This window comes from Bactrocera tryoni, unplaced genomic scaffold (assembly GCF_016617805.1).
Source record: "Bactrocera tryoni isolate S06 unplaced genomic scaffold, CSIRO_BtryS06_freeze2 scaffold_11, whole genome shotgun sequence".
In the NCBI taxonomy this organism is placed as follows: domain Eukaryota; kingdom Metazoa; phylum Arthropoda; class Insecta; order Diptera; family Tephritidae; genus Bactrocera; species Bactrocera tryoni.
This window is the reverse complement of record NW_024395824.1, coordinates 4158993-4165712: the sequence shown is the minus strand read 5'-3', so window position 1 is coordinate 4165712 and position 6720 is coordinate 4158993. Positions and strand designations below refer to the sequence as shown.

General features: G+C 41.0%; 1 non-coding gene across 1 annotated transcript; it reads left to right on the top strand.

Annotated features, from left to right (window-relative positions):
- Positions 1 to 6151: 6151 nt before the first annotated feature.
- Positions 6152 to 6359, top strand: LOC120779958. The gene has a single exon (XR_005705774.1). It is a non-coding gene; the product is annotated as a small nucleolar RNA U3 (small nucleolar RNA).
- Positions 6360 to 6720: the final 361 nt, after the last annotated feature.

Here is a 6720-nt window from a genome sequence, read left to right as displayed (position 1 = left end):
TTATAGGGTCTCCGACGCTTCTTTCTAGGTATTCCAAACTTCGTGACAAACTTAGTATACCCTGTTCAGGGTATAATAATATCTCATAGCTACTGATAAAGTACAGTCATATTTGATCATATGTATGTAAAGGGATTAACTGGTAGTTGTTACTGACCAAGAAAAAGCTGAATCATAACTTTATTACGCAAAGCTCAAAAATCTTCGGGAAGTATTGCAAAGACCAACTTTGTGTTTTCTCATGTCCACTACTATCTGGGCTTTAGCCGTAAATTTTGCCGGAATGTCGAAGAAAACATAACCATATGATTAGACGTGGGCGTGAGATACGCCAACTTCTACCTAGTCCTGCACTGTTATACTTCTTCTTTATTGGAGTAGACACCGCTTACATGGCTAAAGCCGAGTTTACTCCAGCGTGTCAGTCGTTTTTCCTTTTCGCTGTTTGGCGCCAATTGGAGATTCCAACCGAAGCCAGGTCCTTCTCCAACTGGTCTTTCCAGCTCTTCCTCTGCTCTTTCCCGCGGGTACTGCGACAAATACTTTCAGAGCTGGAGTGTTTTCGTCCATTTGGATGACATGATATAGCCAGCGTTGCCGCTGTCTTTTAATTCGTTGTACTATGTCAATGTTGCCGTATATCTCGCCGTGGCCAATGCGAAAAGGACCATAAATTTTCGGCAGAGCCTTTCTCTCGAAAACTCGTAACGTCGACTCATCAGATGTTGTCACCGTCCACGCCTTACACCATATAGCAGGACGGGAATAATGAGAGTCGCATCGAGAGAAGACTTTACTTCTCAATTACCTACTCAATCCGAAGTAGCATCTGTTGACAAAAGTTATTCTGCTTTGGACATGGAGGCTGACATTGTTGTTTCTGTTAATATTTTTTCCAAGATAGACGAAGTTATCTACGAATTCAAAGTTATAACTGTTAACAGTGATAATCGATGGGGAATCGCGCTCCCTCCCATTGTTGGTTTGATGACAGGAGATATTTCGTCTTGTCTTCGTTCACTACCAAACCCATTTAGGGAGGTACTTCCTGATACAGACGCCACTTTTGATATTGCCATTCGTCAGTTTACTCACCCGAATTAGTTTTTCGGGGATACCAATGCAGACATCGCAGTACAAAGGCAGCTGCTTTTCGTGTTGAGAAAAGCAGCTTAAAATCGACCAAGAGGTAGTGCGTGTCGATTCTTTTTTCATGGTCAGTTGTTGATTTTCCAGCCCACACTGATAAGGTTCAATCAGTTTGTTGATGGTGGACTTAAATCTTTTACACAGTACGCAGGATAGAAATAATATGCGATGTTGAGTAGGATTATCTTTCGGTAGTAATTGCTCGGGTATTCGAACTTTTTCATGGTCGGGCAATGGAACGTCCGCTCCAACGTCATCGATTGAAGAATCGGGTTTACCATCTCATGGTGTTATGCTTTCATTGCCATCCACCATGCTGAAGAAGTGTTTTTTAGTTGCTCTCAGCACCAGTCGCTGGACCTCCTTCGATTAGTCACCGCATATTTTCGTAGAATTTTCGAACAATACCAATATCGGCCAGCTTGTCAAGCTCTTCGTACTCACGCATTTCGGACTCTCTCTTTTTTGTCTGCAAACGCGTCTCGCGTTCCTCTTCAAATATCGGCATCTACCCTTTTCCGCACGTGTTTTGGATTTCCGCATGTGTTGTGCCGCTTCTACGCGGCACTCCTCATCGTACCAGCTGTTTCTCCGAAAATTAATGGTTTCGGTTGCAGCTGTACGTAAGGAAATTGAAATGCTCCCTTATAACGAGTGTTCACAGACATCATGATTGCAAGTCGAGTAGAAAATCGCTGGGCAGTCTGTTGTGATTGGAGCTCCTCGACGTCAAACCCTTCCTTGTGTTTGTTGAGTGCGTTTTTGCTGCTTAGATTTGGGTGCGTATCTTGGCTGCAACAAGATAGTTGTCCGAGTCGATGTCAGGCTTCTTTGGCCACCCTGACGTTAAAGTCGCCTAGCACGATTTTGACTCGGACTCGGACAACTATCTTGTCCTTTTCTTCCGACGGAGCGTATTCGTAAATTAGCGATATGTTGAAGAAAGAATTTCGCTTTGATGCGGATTATGTCTAGACATTCATCCTCCGGGGTGAATGCGTCGTAATCCTTAATGCGTTACCCATGGTCGTCAACAAGTGGGGAGTCACTCATCCAAGGTTGTTGTTAGCTTTTCATTAGGGGCGAGCGGTGTCGCGGATTCAGGTACATATATAATTCATACATTGACTAACATCCAACATCACCAGGTTTGTTGGAAAAACGAAAATTATTATACATATGTAGTACATACATATATGGGAGTTGACGGTAGGGAGATTCATTAAGGTACCTCACATACTATCACCAATCATATGGAGTAAAATTGCTGTGTTTGTTATAAGAGGGCTAAGTCAAATTTTGCCCAATTTTAACCAAAGAGCAAACCCGGTCTCTTATTTTCATTGACTCACTATGAAATTCGAAAATCGTTCTAGTGGGTATATAGGAGCTAAGGGAAATATTGATATATACTATTATCATGAAAGGTTTATCCAAAATTTCTATTATATATCTCACCCATCCACCGATATTTGTGGTAAAAAACAACCATAGGTACTGGGGTCCAAATATTCGGTTTCTAGGGGTTTGAACAGTTTTCGTTGGATTTAGACAATTTATATAATAAGGTTGCATACTATAAAGGTACTATTCGTGCAAAGTTTTGTTGCGTTGTATAAATTGCTTGTTGATTTGTATGCCGAAAGGTGAAAGAATCAAATGATATTTAAAATTGTGTTATGTAGGAAATAGGCGTAGTTGTTTCCCGGTTTTATTTATTTTTCCACTGTGACATAGCAATGTTAAATAATGTACGGAACTTTGTTGAAATCGGTCGAGCAGGTCGCAAGATACATAAGTATGTGATTTCACCTAAGATAGTGCGGTGCCACGCCTATTGGCCAATTTTGACCTTCTTCTTCTTCAAAGGCGTTCACACCGCTTACGCGATTTTTCTTTTCAACGGAGTGAAGGTCTTCTTCTGCTTCCCCCGGCGGGTATTGCGTCGAATATGTACTTTCAGAGCTGGAGTGTTTTTGTAGCACCTGTTGGCAATAGTTATTCTGCGTTGGATTTCTAGACTGTCATTGTTGTTGCTGTTAATGCTCCAATTCCGACCTATCCTCTCATTAAGCTGTCTAGTACCATGTCGGTGGTAATACTTAATGTCTCTGGAGTATTTAGTTATTGATTCACAGCGCTTTTACCATAGTAGTTTTTAACAGTACCGTTATGTGTGGAGTGAGCGTGGCTGTGATCCGATTTTAATTATTTTCAAATTGTCGGTAAAGATTCTTACAGATTTTATCTTGAGAAAATTCGTTTATTTTTGTTTGGACGATTTAAGAGAAATGTACATTAAACCTGTTAGGTGAAGGGTTTAGCTAACACGTGTCTCTTGCTACTGCGATCCTCTTTATTTTATTATAATGATTTGTTGTGGTATTGTATAGGTTTTCCTCCAATGGTGTTTTGTGGGCGTGGGAGTTGTAGGACAGACAGACACACAGATTATAACTTGTCTCACCTCCTGATCATTTAAATATATATATAAGTAAGCACTACTCACATGTAAAAAGTATTGTAACACAATAAGACTCAAACCAAATCGCTGAGACTGCGACACGAGCAGTGCAAATCTGTGGGAAACGCAACGTCAGCGAATACCCAACCCCTTGCAGAGGTAAACGTATACCCAGCGTTCGGTACAATTAATTGCAATTTTTGGTTCTATGCTGGAATTCAATAAAAAAGCTTAGCGACAGAAAATATTTTTGAAGTTATACTTCTTATACGAGTTCGGAAAAGATTGCGATAGATTCAGGTTGCGCAACCTTGCTCAATATGAATCTACGCAACTTTGCTCAATATGAATCTACGCAACCTTGTCTGCGAAGATGTTCGAGCAGCAAGCAAAGTGGTGACAATCGGCGATCGTTTGTTCGTTTCTTTCGGCACAGCTCGGCTTTTCTACCAACAACACAATGTTGCCATGTTTATGCTGTTGTTGTTTTTGTAGAACAATGTTTCAATTTTTGGTTGGTGACATATTCAATTAAAAATAAATTCTGTTGGGATTTGAACCTACGTGCTCGTCGCAACTTTTCAAGCGCTTACCACCAACACCATTGACACTTGTATTGCGTTTTCCTAATTATGGTTTGGTTATGCATGAAAAAAATATACTATGGATCGCCGATTGTTACCTCTTTCCTTGCTTTTTTTTTAAGTAGGAGGAAGCATCAAAAGCCGAAGTGCGGAACTTTAATCCGCTAAACCTAACCTACTCCCAACTCCAGACTCTCCCACGGAACCACCTGATTAGGTATTAATTGTATTATCCTCATTTCCCTAGCGATTTCGCCATCTCTAGATATTTGGGACACGTAGTACTCAGGGCTGAGTGCGCTCCTTTGCAAAGCATGCAGCTTGGATCGTTAGGTACATAACTTCGCTACATGTCCACCGGCTCCACAACGTGTGCATAGAGACGACCTGTCCACAGGGTTGCAACATTTGTGCGCCATGTGCCCCAGATGGAAACACCTGAAGCAACGGGGAATAGGGGAGTATTCCCGGAGTCGACATACAGACCACCCAATCTTTATTTTGCCTACCTTTAGCGCAGTTTTGGCGTCCTGGGCGCGCAGGCATAAGATAGCTATTTGTGTTCCGCTTCGGGTCTTTCGTATGCTCTTAATGTTTATTTTTCCCAGATTTTCTATTCCGCACTCTTTTTGCAAAGCTTCGCAAATCTCTTCTGGAGAAGTTATTTAGTCCAAATCCTTGCACATAATCATGACGTTGTGGGTTTTTGGCTGTATCACAGCCATTTCCCCGACCACTCCTTCTAAGGCACTTTGGAACGATTCGGCTTTTTTATCCGCTTGGTTTTTCAGTTGTAATAACAGATCTCTTTTCAACGTTTTTCTTATGTACGTTACGCTTGAGCCCAATTCCTCTAAGCCACTGTCGCTTTTTGTTTTCCGGAGAATATCCGCGTATGATGCACCATCCTTTTTCGTAAGTATGATGGCGTCTGGCCTCGATCTTATTTTCTGTTCGAGTGGTCTTCGTTTCTTAACAACGTCCACCCAAGCTTCGCTTGCGTTGAGTCTAACCGTTGTATTGGCTTGCATTAATTTCGCTGTCTCGCTGTAGGTGGGCTGATCCATTTTGTTAACATTTTTCGGCTTTTTTGTTGGAGGTAAAAAGCCTATTGTCTCACGCAGCCTTTTCGGGGTATTTACCTCCTTACCTATTGGGGAAACCTGGGATGCTTTCCCTACCATAATCCTTTTGGGTAGGTTTTTTCCGCCTTTCTCAGCCTTAGCATGTAGCGCCACTATGTTGCTTACCAAGTCGCGCATGGCCTGGTTTATGTGCCTTTGGCCAGCCATCATGTTCTCCAATTCCTTTATTTTATTACCCAACTGGTTAAAGTTTTGGGTAGTTTCGCTACTTTGTATTTTCTCAGAAGGTTTGCCACTTTCAATTATGTCGGCATTTTCGCATTCTCTTTTTGATCCAGCAGCGGTGGATATCTCATTTTTTCCGTTAGGAGGTGTTCTCATAATTTTTGAGTTTCTTTTAAAAGGATTCTCGGGGGTGCATCCACTACTGTTCTCAGAGGCCATACCTCAATGAGAAAATAGTTGGAAGCTACTGACAATAGGTATGTTCAGTCACTGCCCCTAAAACCTCGCTTATATTTTGAATAGTTGGCAATGCCAAAACCAAAGGGAATACGAAAAAGGAGAAACAAAAGGAGAACAGCTGATCAAAACAAAACGGCAATGCAAAAATTAAGCACGCGCTTTGTTTGGATTGCTGCTACAGGGGAAAAATAATCTGCTTTCAATAAAAAACACAGAATATTTGCGGGTAAGTGCAAATGAATTTTTATTAAAAAATACAAATTGTACTTATCTTTTCTTGAAGATTTTGTGTCCGTTTTAGTTATAATAGCTTCCGAAAGCCTCTTTCCTTGCTGCTGCTGCGCATATGTATGTTTGGATGCTTGTTCATTATTGAAGTTATACTGATTTTTCTTTCCTTTGCGAATTCTCAACTACTTTATGTGCCCTTTTGTTGAAATACCCTGCGTTGGACCATTTTTTGGAAATCGACCCGCGATGACGAAGTATTGTCGTTTTATCTGACAGCGTGAGGTTAAGAAGTTCATTTCTAATTTTGTCTTGTGGCATATTAGAAATGATGCTTTTTCGAAAATCGTTCGCTTACAACGGATAAAACGACTTCTGAGTGGTGATTTTAATGAATAAATTCCTTTTGGTTGAAATGCTCTGCGTTGGCCGTTGAAAAGTTAAGACTATATTTCTCAGGATCATTCATTTCTTCAAAGAAATTAATGACCTTTAGAAATATGCATATTTGCATTATTTCGCTGTCATTTCCATATTCCGAGCAATAGAATTTCTATGGCATAAGTAAAGTAATGGCCACCGATTATCACCCCTTGCCGCTGTAGCAGCTTCGCCTACAAACATGGGTAAATATGTATGTATGTATACGTATGATCGTGAATACATATCGACGCAGATTTTTGCGAGAAGCACCAGAAAGTTGTGCAATTTATGATTTTTAGCTTTTGCCATCGTCGCGAAAAGA